The following is a 15,782-nucleotide window of genomic DNA, read 5'->3' as shown; positions in this document are numbered from 1 at the left end:
CTTAAATTTTCCGCCAGCAGCAAACCAAAAATAACGTCAGCCAGCTGTCATCCTGAAAAATGAAAGGACTATTTCACTGAACAATGAAAAAATATGAATATGAGTAAAATAATAGGCAATTAAAATATTTATCATACTTGGTTAATGGGATTTCTGCTCCTGGACCTCAGCGCACAGCGTCTGCACATCAGGGCTGTATGATGTCACCTTCATCTTTACACAGGATCGCAAGCTGTCATCTGTGAGGTTTTCAATATCACTCCATTTGTGTTTCTGAGCAAGAACGGCCTTCTGACGGGCAACATCTTCAAGGTCTGCTGTCAAGCGTCTAAACTTGGACACCCATATGTCTTTGTCGGCTATGTCGGCCAGTTCCATCTCAAGATCAGGTTGACTCACACCTGCCAATGCAGTCGTATTCAGTAGGGAAGGATCGATGCTTAAGGGAGTGACCGGGAAGGATAATGTGTTTTTTTCCTCTCTGAACTCACAGAAGCGTTTCCCAAACGATGTTTGCATTGCGATGATTGCAGAATGTAAATACTCCGAAATTATCATGTCGTGACCTTGTTTGAACTCTCTCAAATTGGGGAAGTGAGACAAAGTGCCTTTCTGTAAATCTCTGGCAAGCACTGTCAACTTGCGCTCGAATGCCAAAACATCCTCCAACATGTGCAGGGCTGTACGTCCTTTCCCCTGAAGAGCTGTGTTCAGCGTGTTCAGGTGCGCTGTCATGTCTACCATGAAGTGTAGCTTTTCCAGCCACTCTGGCTGTTCCAGCTCAGGAAAGGTGAGCCCTTTGCTGCCCAGGAAAGTTTTCACTTCTTCCAGACACGCGACAAAGCGTTTCAGCACCTTCCGTCTGGACAGCCAGCGATAAAAACACGTTGTAGCGGTGTCAGTAAACTGCAGTCAAAGATAGCTTTATTCGAACTAAACAGCCTTGCTTTTCAGCTTCCCTCAACCCAGCCCCCATGGACGCAGATGCTGCAAAAGACGCGTACTCACAAACCCCCGTAGGCTATCTCCCTTAGCCGGAATGCTGGCTAATTGTGAGCCGTTTTATGATGTGGCAGGAAATGTGTCGCTACACTTAGGTTGTACAAGATCACCATAATTACATTTCAAAAGCTAACAAACTAACATAAAATACATTTTAATTAAATACTGACCAATTATTTCCCAAAGCCACAGGGAGCCGCAGCACAGAGGTGAAAGAGCCACAAATGGCTCGGGAGCCGCAGGTTGCCGACCCCCGCGCCAGACAGAGGCGAGTGGTGGTAGAGTGGAGCAGGTTGGGTCTGTTGTCTAGAAAGAAGCAAAGAGCTTTAAGGCCACCCTGCTGGAGGATGGAGGTGTATATGGGCTGGACATCTGTTGTGAAAATTAGATGATCAAGGCCAGGGAATTTGAAGTCTTTGAAAAAATCCAGGGCATCTGAAGTGTCAAGGATCTAGGTAGGAAGAGACTGAACCGGGGGGGTAAAACAGAGTTAAGGTTTGCAGATATCAGTTCAGTGGGGCAGGAACAAGCAGAAACAATGGGTCTAATAGGGTCAGTTAATAAGGTCTGTGATGGTGTGGTTGAGAATGGCCTGGTGCTCCTTAGTGGGGTTCTGTTCGTGGAGTAGGTGAGAAGACATGTCTAAGAGTTGTCTCTTGGCCACAGCAAGGAAGAGATTAGTCTGCCAGACTAAAACAGCACCCCATTATTTGTGGGTTTAATGGTGAGGTTAGGATTAGTGCAGAGAGTGTGGAGAGCAATGCTTTCAGAAGGAGTGAGGTTAGAATTGGAAAGAGGAGTGGTAAAGTTGAGACAGTTGATGTCTCATCAGCAGTTAACAATGAAAAGATCCTGAGCAGACAGAAGACCTGAGTGGGGGCCAAGGAAAAGAAGAATGGTTGGAGACGGGAGGAGGGATTATTTGTACAGGCTGGAGAGTCCTTACCAAAGAAGTAGGTACAGAGATGGAGATGGTGGAAGAAGAGCTCAGCATCATGATGGGCACAAAATTCACTGAGGTGCAGGCACATGGGGGCAAAGGTGAGGCACTTACTGAGGACAGAACATTCTGCCTTAGAGAGAGGAAGGTCTGAGGGAATTGTGAAGATCCAGCTTGGATGACAGCTGGGATCAGAGGGGGGAAGAGGGTTGGTAGTGTCTGATGGGGGGGTTGGGGTATTCAGGGATGGTGAGGTGGGAGAAAGATTAGAGGAAGGTGAGAGGACCCAAGAGTTGATGATGGGACCTGAGAGGCATGGGATTGCAGAGTGGTGGTGAGGGAAGGGGAGACGGAGGGTTCCAGTTGCAGCATGTAAAGACCCCACCTGGAGGTGCTGTAGGTCAAGGTCCTGGCTGGAGTTTGAGTTGGAGGTTGCGCAACAGGTATTTGGAAGGTTTCTGGGGTCATTGGAACCTGCATTGATGGCAGTGGAGTCCAGGTTCTTAATCCGTTTGGGATCATTGCCCCAGCATTGAAATGATCCCAAAACCTATGGACTCAATTTCAGGGACCCTTCATCTCATGTTTTCACTATTTATTTCCTTGTATTTCCTAATATTTATTAATAATAATAATAATAATAATAATAATAATAATAATAATAATAATAATAATAATAATAATAATAAAATAATAATAAAATAATAATAATAAAATAATAATAATAATAATAATAATAATAATATCTTTTGTGTTTGCATAGTTCGTTTTTTTTGCACATCATTTGAATGCCCAATTTGACGTAATCTTTCATTGGTTTTATTATGGCTATTATTGTATTATGGATATTTATTTTAATCTTATTGAAGTACAGCATGGAATAGGGCCTTACAGCCTTTCGAGCCACACCACCCAGCAATCCCCCAATTTAATCCTAGCCAAATCACGGGACAATTTACACTGACCAATCAGCCCATGAACCGGTACATCTTTGGACTGTGAGAGGAAACTGAAGGACCTGGAGGAAACTCATGTGGTCATGGGGAGAACGTACGAACAACCTACAGGCAGCCGCAGGAATTCAACCCGGGCCACCTGTACTGTAAAGTATTGCGCTAACCAAAATAAAGAACAACCACCAGTATCAAAATAATCCAAGGCATTTTCCAGAGCAAATCTCTAAGCCCACTAGGGTTTTGACAAGCTTTAAACCCGCTCTCTAATTTACTGAGTCAGATGAAAATAGGAGATCAAACCAGAAACAACCAAACAAATTATAATCTTGACACACCTTCTCTACATGGACAATTTGAAATTATATGCTCCTTCGTCAGTAAAGCTAAAGCAATTAATTTAAATATTAGAACTATTTTCTAAAGATATAAAAATTAACTTTGGACTAGATAAGTGCAGAACATCCAAATACAGGAAAATGCAATAGAGCAACAGGATATAATTCAAATGATGGATGAATATGAAACAAATGAGGGGAGATTTGATAGAGGTATATAAAATTATGATGGGTATAGATAGAGTAGCAGGCTAGGCTAGGGGAGAAAAAAACAGAAGACATGGGTTAAGGTTGAAGGGGGAAAAGTTTAAAGGGAACATTGGGAGGGCTTCTTCACACAGAGAGTGGTGGGAGTGTGGAATGAGCTGCCAGATGAAGTGGTAAATCAGGACTCACTTTTAACATTTAAGAAAAACTTGGACAGGTATATGGATGAGAGGTGTATAGAGGGATATGGTCCAGGTGCAGGTCAGTGGGACTAGGCAGTAAAATGGTTCGGCGCAGCCAATAAGGGCCAAAAGGCCTGTTTCTGTGCTGTAACGTTCTATGGTTCTATGGTTCTAAATATATATATGTATGAGATGACAACTACCAAAGAAAAATAGGTCATAGTGCGATAAATGGAAAATTTTTGACATAATTTACTACAAATTTTAAGAAAATCTGCCAAATAGAGCTCAACAATAAAAGTATAACAAAGGCAATATTTTTGCTATACCCATATTATCATATTCTTTTGGTATAATATTTTGGTTCAAAACCAAACTGGAAAATTTACTAAGAAAGTTAAGAACGGAAATAACAAATTATAGAAAACACTCTAACATACTTAGATTAACACTACCAAGGACAGAAGGAGGAAGAAAAAATTACACAACCGTCAGATAAATTTCTGATGATATATTTTCATCAATGAGAACAGGATTCAGCATATGCAATTCTGGAAAGAAGCACATAGCTCTAAGCTAAAATAAAAACACAACCCAGACAAATGAAGAAATCACCACCGAAGAAATAGCTAACCAACGGAAAAGCATGACCCTCCATGGAAGATATCCTCATGATCTGAGCAGACCAGAAGTCAACAAATAAACATCAAGACATGTTCTCTGAAACAGAGTATTGCATTATGGCAATACAGGACCAAGTGGTTAACACAAAAGAATTACCAATAAAAGACCAAAAAATTCAAGATGATAAATGTACAAAATGCCAAGAAAAATCAGATACACCACAGCATATTACAGGATCCCACAGCAGTTTAACTCAATCTGATTACTTATACAGGCACAATAATACAGAAAACATCATCCACCAAAATCTTGCTAAAAAATACCAACTGATAAAAGACATCATATTAACTACAGAGACAAGCCTGATCCAGTTCTAGATTCAGAGTCTAGCAAATTGTATTATGACTGATCCATGATTACAGATAGGACAATCATAATAACCATCCATATATAATAGTACAAGATAAATAAGCAAGAGCAACTTACTTAATAGATATAGCCATTGCACACACACTCAACATACAGAAATCACCAAGTTGAAAGACTCCAGCAATATGCTAAATTAAAAGAGGAAGTTGAAAGTGTAGAACACGAACAAGGTATACTTTCCCAATAGTAACATCTATAACTGGCATCATCCCAAAGTCACTACACAATAACTTTAAACAATTCAGTGTACACATCAAGATAGTCTGAAAGTTCCCAGCAATTGTGAAATGAGTGTGCTTGGCTCTGTCTATAAAAAAAATAAGCAATAAATATTGAGGGCACTACTTGAAGGGTCTTTAAAAGTGAGTCCATACATTGTGGAATCAGTTCAGTGTTAGGGTAATTGAAGTAATCTCCTCGGGTTTAAGACCCTGATGTTTTTAGGAGTAATAACTGTTTCAGAACCTGGTGGTGTGGTTTCTGAAACTCCTGTACCTTCATCCTGATGGCAGCAACAAGAAGAGACCATGGCCTGGATGGTGGGAGTCCTTGATGATGGATACTGCTTTCCTGAATCAGTACTCCTTGTAAATGTGCTCAATGGTGGGTAAGGCTTTATCCATGATGGACTGGGCTGTATCCACTAGTTTTTGTAGGTTTTTACGTTCAGGGGCATTGATGTTTCTACTCTAGGCCATGATGCAGCCAGTCACTATACTTTCCACCAAGCGTATATAGAAGATTGTATATAGAAAATTTTAGATGACATGCTGAATCTGCATAAACTTTTAAAAAGGTAGACACATTGCCTTGTCTTCTTTGTATAATATATTATACAAAGTATAAAATATATACTTATATATTGGGGAAGTAGAAGTATATATTTACCTTGATGATTTTCAGATCAAATTGATAGGTTATCAACAACAGTTAAAAACATAAGAAATACTGGCCCAAATTAATATTGTTCACTGTTCCTATGAATTACATAATATACTATACAATGAGAACAATAGAAGTCATTCAAAGTTATGCAGACTCTTTCTGCAACTGTTCTAAATAACTGATCTTTAGGTAGCAGGTTGACTTCTGACGTCAGAAAATCAGCTTTTGTATTCAGTCAGCAAATTAATTTATTTTTGTTACATTGATGCTGAATGTTAAGACACTTCTCTGCCAGACATGCACCTGAGTTTATTACTATTTTCCCCATTGCCAAATGGACTTTCAGCTGATCCTGTACCCCACATATATATTCTCATGTAAACAGCCTCTGAAAAATTGAGTTTTTTAGCCAGTCACAATTTTACGTAAGGTAGAACGTTTCAATGCATTTTAACTTCAAACAAATGCTGCTAAATTACTCTATCGCATTAGTTTAATATTTCAAAGTTTGTATTAATGCTTTCCGACAACAATAAAAGGTGATTAAAAAAATAAATGTCAGTTGTCTATGCAGATAACTGTTGTTTAACTCTTCTGCTTTCTACTGCAACCAATCTGAATTTATCCAAATTGTAATCCTTTCCTAAGGACATAAAATTAATCTTGAGATTTACAGAATTCCTGAGTTCTCCCTTTCTGACCAGTCTGAAGTCTTATCAACCACCCTAATGAAGTTAATTAGCTCGGACATTAGTCTCAATCTGGTTTAATGTAACTTCTATCTCCATTGAACAGCTTCATCAAATGCCAGACATCTATGAATTCAAACCCCTGTTCTCACTTTCAGCCCATCTTCTAAACTTCCTTTCTGTGTACTCTCTCAGCAGGCCTTCTTAGCAATTCTAAGTCACTGTACCCTACAAGTTTCATGACAATGGAATACTCTCCCTCCATCAAGTACACAATGCTGGATGCAAGATCCTTCTAATTTCCATTTTTTGTCTTCATTATCAGCTTCTTTCAGTATCACAGAAAAACATTAGAAATTAAAATTGATAATTAGAAGCCACAAGACTAATTTTTCTAATTAAGGAAAGTGGGTGGAAGTGATTAGTACTCAACCATTTAACTCATTCACCTGATCTCTCAATGTCACCGACGTTCTCATCCTCTCCTGCTCACTTTTACAGGCTACAGAACACAAAGTTAAGGCTACAAGAGATGTATAATTAGTAGACTATTTTTTTTTTTATTCAGCCGTACACCAAGACACCTTGACATGGTATTGAAATTCATCTGGATGGCAGCATAACTACACTAGCAGCTGTACTATTTTCCATTCATTTCCTTACAAACAATGGAAAAAGAAATCATACTATTTCATTTATCGCAATTTGATACAAATTTTGATATCACTGTGTGGGACAAATTTTACCTCTTCTTTGGATCTATACTCATGAGAGTTCGAAAACATTAAAGGGTATCTCATTGAAACTACTGGATACTGGAAGGCCTGGATAGGGTGGACACGGAGTGAACATTTCTAATAGTAGGACAGCCTAGGATCTGAGGGAACATCTTCAGAATAAAGAGACACATCCTTAAAACGATGATGAGGAGGAATTTATTCAGCTAGGGTGGTGTATTTAAGGAATTTATTGCTTCTGAAGGCTGTGGAGGCCATGACGATGAGTGTGCTGAAGGTAGAGGTTTTTAAATTCTTGATTGTTGAGAGAGTTAAAGGTTCCGGGAAGAAGGTTGGAAAATGGGGCTGAAAGTAAATCAGCCATGAGTGAATGGCAGTGCAGACTCACTGCACTAAATGGACTAATTTGCTCCTCTGTCTTATCATTTCTTTAAAAAAAAATTCCATATGCATTCTACTCTACCGAAGCTATTGAAATAGAACAGCACAGGAATAGCCCCTCACTTCAATGGGGGGAGGGTGGACCAAACTATCTAAATTAGTTATCAAAAGGGCAACAGAACAAATCCCTTTGCCTCCACAATGTCCATATCCTTCCATTCCCTCAGACTCATGAGCCGGAGTAAATCTCTCTTATGCATCCCTAATGTATCTGCCTCTAGCACCACCCCAGGCAGCAAACTCCAGCACCCACCACTCCTCATGTCTCCTTTGAACTCACCCCCTCTCATCTTAAATGCATGCCCTCTGCTATTAGACATTTCAACTCTGGGAATATGATACTGTCTTGTCTACTCTACTCATGCTTCTCATCTTCTTATAAACCTCTATCAGATCTCCTTTCAGCCTCTGACTCTCTGGAGAAAACAACCATCATTCGTCCAAACTTTCATAATAGCACATGCCCTCTAATCCAGGCAGCATCCTGATAAATCTCTTCAGCACCCTCTCCAAAGCCTCAACATATTTCCCATAATACGGCAACCTGAATAGTATACAATACTCCATGTGCAGCCTAACTTGAGTTTTATAAAGCTGCAATATAATTTCCTGATTTTGAACTCAGTTCCTCAACTAATAAAGGCAAACATGCTGTATGCTTCTTAACCATCCTATCAACCTTATGTAGTCATTTTCAGAGAGCTATGTAGTTGGACCCCAAGACCCCTCCACTCATCAACACTGTTAAGGGTCTTGTTCTCAACTGTGCACAGTCTCTTTACATTGGACCAATCAAGATGAAATGCTTCACATTTGGCCAGGTTAAATTCCATCTCCCATTTCTCTACCCATATCTCCAACTGATAGCTGGTCTTCTGTGATATCCACAACACCATTAGTCTTGGTATCATTTGCAAACTTACTAACACACCGATCTATATTTTTATAGAGGTCATTTATATATATATCATAAATAGCAGAGGTCCCAGAACAGATCCCTGCAGAACACCACTAATTACAGCTCTTCAGCTAGAATATGTCCCTTCAACCAATACCCTCTTGTCTTCTATGGGCAAGCCAGTTCTAAATCCAAACCATCAATTTACCAGGGATACAATGCATCTTAATCTTCTGGATGAGCCTCCCATGAAGGACTTCGTCAAACGCATTTCTAAAATACACGTAGACAACATCCACAGCACTACCTTCATCACTTCATCAAAAAACTCAATCAAGTTAGTAAGACATGACTTTCCCTGCACAAAGCCATGCTGTCTCTCCCTAATTAGTTCATGGTTTTCCAAAAGCTGATAAATCCTATTCCTAAGAATTTTTTCCAGTACTTCCCTACCACTGACATGAGACATACCAATCTATAGTTTCCAGGATGATCACTGGTTCCCTTCTTGAATAATGGAACAACATTAGCTATTCACCAGTCCTACAGAACCATGCCTGTGGTGAGGGAGGACATGTTGGTCAAGGCCCCAACAATCTCATCACTTGCCTCTTTCAATAACCTGTGGTATAACCCATCAGTTCCCAGGGGCTTATCCACCTTAATTCTCTTTAAGAAATCCAACACTACCTCAATGCCCTAGCATATCAATATAGAAACACAGGAAAACCTACAGCACAATACAGGCCCTTCGGCCCACAAAGCTGTGCCAAACATGTCCTTACCTTAGAAATTACCTAAGGTTACACATAGCCCTCTATTTTTCTGAGTTCCATGTACCTGTCTTGGAGACTCTTCAAAGACCCTATCGAATTCGCCTCCACCACGATCACCGGCAGCCCATTCCATGCACTCACCACTCTCTGCATAGAAAACTTATCCTTGACAACTCTTCTGTACCTCCTTCCAAGCACCTCTCGTGCTAGCCATTTCAGCCCTGGGAAAAAAGCCTCTGACTATCCACACAATCAATGCCTTTCATCATCTTATACATCTCTATCAGGTCACCTCTCATCCTCCATCACTCCAAGGAGAAAAGGCCAAGTTCACTTAACCTATTCTCATAAGGCATGCTTCCCAATCCAGGCAACATCCTTGTAAATCCCCTCTGCATCCTTTCTATTGTTTCCATATCCTTCCTGTAGTGAGGTGACCAGAAATGAGCACAGTACTCCAAGTGGGGTCTGACCAGGGTCCTGTTTAGCTATAATATTACCTCTTGGCTCTTAAACTCAATCCCTGGTTGATGAAGGCCAATACACTGTATACCTAGTTAATCACAGAGTCAACCTGTGCAGCAGCTTAAAGTGTGCTATGGACTCAGACCCCAAGATCCCTCCGATCCGCCACACTGCCAAGAGTCTTACAATTAATACTATATTCTGCCATCATATTTGACTTACCAAAGTGAAGCACCTCACACTTATCTGGGTTGAACTCCATATGCCACTTCTCAGCCTATTTTTGCATCCTATCCGTGCCCCATTGTAAACTCTGACAGCTCTCCACACTATCCACAACACCTCCAACCCTTGTGTCATTAGCAAATTTACTAACCCATCCCTCCACTTCCTCATCCAGGTCATTTATAAAAATCATAAAGAGTAGGGGTCCCAGAACAGATCCCTGAGAAACACCACTGGTGACTAACCTCCATGCAGAATATGTCCCATCTACAACCACTCTTTGCTTACTATGGGCAAGCCAATTCTGGATCCACAAAGCAATATCCCCTTGGAACCCATGCCTCCTTACTTTTTCCAATAAGCTTTGCATGAGGTACATTGTCAAATGCCTTGCTAAAATCCATATACACTACACATCTGTTCTACCTTCATCAATGTGTTTAGTCACATCCTCAAAAAATTCAATCAGGCTCGTAAGGCATGACCTGCCTTTGACAGGGCCATGCAGACTATTCCTAATCATATTATGCCTCTCCAAATGTTCATAAATCCTGCCTCTCAGGATCTTCTCTGTCAACTTACCCACCACTGAAGTAAGATTCACTGGTCTATAATTTCTTGGGCTATCTCTACTCTCTTTTATGAATAATGGAACAACATCCACAACCCTCCATTCCTCCAGAACTTCTCCCATCCCTATTGATGATGCAAAGGTCATTGCCAGAGGCTCAGCAATCTCCTCCCTCATTTCCCACAGTAGCCTGGACTACATCTCATCTGGTCCTGGTGACTTATCCAACATGATAATTTCCAAAATCTCTAGTACATCCTCTTTCTTAACATCTACATGCTCAAGCTTTTCAGTCAGCTGTAAGTCATCCCGACAATCACCAAGATCCTTTTGCGTAGTGAATACTGAAGCAAAGTACACATTAAGTACCTCTGCTATTTCCTCTGGTTCCATACACACTTTCCCACTGTCACACTTGATAGGTCCTATTCTTTCACGTTTTATCCTCTTGCTCTTCATATACTTGTAGAATGTCTCAGGGTTTTCCTTAATCCTGTCTGCCAAGGCCTTCTCATGGCCCCTTCTGGCTCTCCTAAGTTCTTTCTTAAGCTCCTTCCTGCTGGCCTTATAATCTTCTAGATCTCTGTCATTACCTAGTGAACCTTTCATAAGCTCTTCTTTTCTTCTTGACTAGATTTACAACAGCTTTTGTACACCACAGTTCCTGTATCCTACCATCCTTTCCCGGTTTCATTGGAACGTAGCTACGCAGAACTCTACGCAAATATCCCCTAGACATTTGCCACATTTTTTCCGTGCATTTCCCTGAGAACATCTGCTCCCAGTTTATGCTTCCAAATTCTGGCCTGATGGCCTCATATTTCCCCTTACTCCAATTAAACACTTCCCTAACTTGGCTGTTCCTATCCCTCTCTAATGCTATGACACTGTTCTATCTGTGGTCCATGTCCAACTCATTGGTAATTACTGATGTATAGACCTCATTTAAGACCTCAAACACATCCTCTGACCCAAGCATATGTTACCCCACTTGATCCTTGAGTATCCTACTCTTTTTCTCATTATCCTCTTGCTCTTGGTGTATGTACAGAATGCCTTAGGATCTCTTTAATCTGACTTGCTAAGGCAAGTGTGAACCCTCCTGGCTTTCCTAATTCCTTTCCTGAGTTCTTTTCTGGCTTCTTTATAATCCACCAGGGTTCTGCCTGATTCTAGCTTCTTAAGGCTTACATAATTTTCTTTTTTTTTTCTTGACTAAATTCATCACCTCACTCAACATCTGAGGTTCTATTACCTTGCCATTCTTGTCCTTCTTTCTAACTGGAACATACCTGTCCTGTACTCTTTGCAGTTGGTCTTTAAACACACTCCACATGTCAGATATGTACTTGCCCTAAAATAGTTGTTCTCAATTAACACTCCCTAGTTCTTGCTTAATGCTCTCATAATTTGCACTGCACTGATTTAATACTCTCCCACAAGGTCCATACTTATCCTTATCTATTTCTATCTTACACCTGAAGGAGTTGTGGTCCCTGTTTCCAAACTGTTTACCCACTGAAAGGTTAGTCACCTGGCCAGGCTCATCACCCAATGCCTGGTCCAGTACAGCCCCTCCTCCTGTTGGATCTAACAACATATTTATTTAAGAAACTCTCTTGAATGTACTTAACGAATTCTGCCCGATCTAAACCACTTGGACTAAGGAGGTCCCAGTTTATATTGGAGAAGTTGAAGTCCTGCATAACAACAAACCTGTTGTTTTTACACCTTCATTAACCTGCCTGCATATCTGTTCCTCAGTGTCCCGGTAGCTACTGGGGAGCAGCAGTACAATCCCATCAGTTATTTCACCCTTCCTATTTTTGAGTTCTACCCTTCTGGACACAGCTGATGAGCTCCCCAATAGGAAGCCTCTGAGTACAGCTGTGATATTGTGGCTGATTAGTAGTGCAACTCCAACTGCACCCTCCCTCCACTCTTTTACCTCCTTCTCTACCTTTTGAAAAGCATCGTAACAGTGGGATATTAAGAACTCATTTCTGTGTGTCTATCAATCAAGTCTGTATTTGCCACAGTACTGATCTGTGCTTTTGTTTCATTACCTTTACTTATAATACTCCCAGCATTAAAATGCACGTGCTTCAAAGTATCCATACCATCTATTACTTTGCTACTGCTGTTTTTACTGGCCTTGACATCTACCTTCCTTGCTGTCTGTCCACTTTCTGACCAGGGTTTCTAGTTGCCATCCCCCTGCCAAGCTAATTTAAACCTTGAGTAGTACGAGCAAACCTTCTGGCCAGGCTACTGGTTTTCCTCCAGTTGGGGCACAACCTGTCCCTCCTGTACAGGTCACCGCTGCCCAAGAAGAGATTCAAATGATTCAAGAACCTGAACCCCTGCCCCCTGCACAAGCTCCTCAACTACTCATTCATCTGTACTATCATCCTATTCCCGCCCGGACTAGCACATGGCACTGGGAGTAATTCAGAGATCACTGTCTTGGAGTAATGCACCTGCACTATTTGTTAAAGTTGATAAACTGAAGAAAAATAGCATATTAATCAACCACCCAAACAGTAAGAAATACATACATACATTCATTACCTAAATTTTGTCACAGTTAGATTGGGAAGAAAGTATTATGTTCAACATTTTTTAATTAATCAGATTTTAAAAAGTCTAGCAGCTATGGAGCAACTAAGGTCAGTAGAATGCATGTGTCTTCTGGACAGCAACTCCCTGAAGCAATTTTACTTTATTAGTGTATACTCCCAGCATATTCTTTTGCAATGAACAATGGTTGGTCCAATATTAATGATGTAAAGTCAGTAAGGATATGACTGACTTTACATCATAAATAAAGGTGGTATGCTGTTTTGTCTTTGCCTGTCCAGTTTGTCTGCTCATCTTTCTTTCCATCTGCTCGGCAGATATGCTAAGGGTCCATTCCCCTACATTCATTAAAATAGGAACATCATTCTTTATTATGAGGTGGATGGATAGAAATATTTGCAATACATTCTTTCATGTCCGCAGGCACAATAATTAAAGAAACAAATCATACAGTCTCTTAAAAGAGGAATTCCTACATTATGCAAATTAACTACCACCATTTTTGAGTATTGAAAGAATTGTTAATTCCTGCCACTTTTACATTTACACAACTTGCATTTATTTCTTTAAGGAAATATGAATATAATTTGTTATATCACCATTCTCATGGCTTGAATGTAATTGCACTAGTGGCAACAAGATAATAATGCACCAGTCCCATTCTGTGAATTGGCCTAAACCACATGCAACAGGCTTTATTTCATACAAATTGCATGAATTCAGATCAGGGCTGGTATTGGTGACTGTGTAAAAGTTAATGAAATTTAGCTAACTTTCAAGCCAAGTCTTTTCAGGCATGTGTAGGACACCTGCTTTAATCAGTTTTATACTGCTTTTAGTCCAGAAAAAAATGCAACCAGTTCATAATAAGACAAGTTCATTCTTTTTGTTTATATAGTACTTTGACAATTTTAGGAGAATATTAAATAACATTTCTCAAAATACTCCAATAACTGTTGTAAATTTGATTTTCCATTAAGATAGAAACAATACTGCTTCCATACTGAATAGTAAACATGTACATGATATACGGAACACAATAAAATAGAACTTAAAGTTTTGACCCATTTTCTGTTCAAGAGAGGCACTGTTAGAAACTGCAGATGCTGGAATGTGGAGCAACATACAAAACACTGGAGAAATTCAGAGGGCCAGGCAGCAAGCATGGAGGAAATTGGTCAGTTGACATATCAAGTCAAGAGCCTTTATTTGGACTGAAATTTAGAAGAGGGAGAGCCAGTGTAAAAACATGGAGGACAATAGGAGCAAGAGCCAGAAGGTGATAATTAAATCCAGGTGAAGAGGAGGTGATATGAGAGGGGAAAGTGGAAGTGGTCCCAGGAAGTGGGAGGTGATCGTTGGAAGTGACTAAGGGCTGAAGTTGATGAAATCTGAAAGGAGAGAAAGGTGGAGCATGGAATCAAGGGATGGAGGTGGGAGTAACTGGGGAGGGTAACCAGTGAGGAGCGTTTGGGTGGATGAGCAGGTGCAGAGGGTGGAAAAGGTGAAAGAAACAGCATTGTGGAGGCTGGGGTGAAAGAGGTAGATGAGGAGGAGAGAGCAAAAAGGACAGAGAGAGCATTTCACCAGAAGCTGCAAAATTCAATGTTATCTTTCAGTCCTGTATCTGTCTTTTTTTTAGGTGACTGATTTGAGATCAGATTTCCCTCTAAGTTACACTCCTTTTTCCACCCTTGTAATTTAACAGTCCTCTATGCAAATAGTTGTGGAGGTGCATAAATGCTTGGCCTACTCACTCATATCTCTGGTGTTTCACTTCCCTCACTGTGCAATTATTGACTCACATTTCCAACAACTTACATTGTAATTTTTTTTTCTCTTCATGGCAATCAGGCAAGGCAAATATAACTAACTGCTGCTGCTAATATATATTCTGCTACAACAAAATCTAGCTTATCATATTTGTAATCCTTCAAAAGTCAAATCAAAGAGAAAAACTCACTATTTGCATTAACAAATTAGGTTATTAAATATATTTCTTGCCACAATGAACACTGAATCCAAAATATATAATGCTAATTATTTAGAATAGAATCAAAGATTTAAAAAAAACATAGTTTAATTCAGTGCAGATCAGAGTGAGATATATCTGACTAATTTTAAAGTTGTTGATATCACTTACATTTGCGCATTGGTTGAAACTTCTGCTTATGATTTTTTTTTAAATTATTTCTGGCTAGTTAGCAGAAATGTTTCTGTTTGCATTTCCATTATAGAGTAGTTATTTACCCATTGTTATACATGTAACCCTTACCCAACAGGCTGGTATATGTCTAGGGGAAAAAGGGGATCCAGCCACTCTCCAACCCACCTCCCGTACACGCAGGTGCTGTGAGAATCGAGTTTACGCCTCGAGCCCGCCAACAGTATCAAATCCACAACAAATACCGTTATGAAATACACTTTAAAGAGTTTACTAAAATTAAAAAGAGTAGTAAGCAATACAATATATATACACAAGGAAAAAAACAAAAGGCACCACTTATCAAAGTTCAGTCTGTTTAGTGCACTCGTTGGAGCTCAATCAACGAACCAATCGACCCATCCGGCCATCGCACCTGGGACCACCCCGGTGGTCTTACGAGCAGTCCAGCACACGTCCACCTTCTTCAGTCTCTTCCTCGGCCTCTCCCCCCAAAAACCCGCGAAAACCCCTCCCCCAAGTTCCCAGCATCACAAGACACAATGACATTCCCCATTGATTAACAAATGAATACAATTACCATATCAGCCATTCTAAAGTGAAACAACGGCTAGAGAAACACTTATCCGACAAAGAAACATTCCTACTTGTAACAAACCAAAGAGGCCATTTTGAG

This window comes from Hypanus sabinus, chromosome 12, assembly GCF_030144855.1.
Source record: "Hypanus sabinus isolate sHypSab1 chromosome 12, sHypSab1.hap1, whole genome shotgun sequence".
Classification (NCBI taxonomy): domain Eukaryota; kingdom Metazoa; phylum Chordata; class Chondrichthyes; order Myliobatiformes; family Dasyatidae; genus Hypanus; species Hypanus sabinus.
This window is presented reverse-complemented; position numbering follows the sequence as displayed.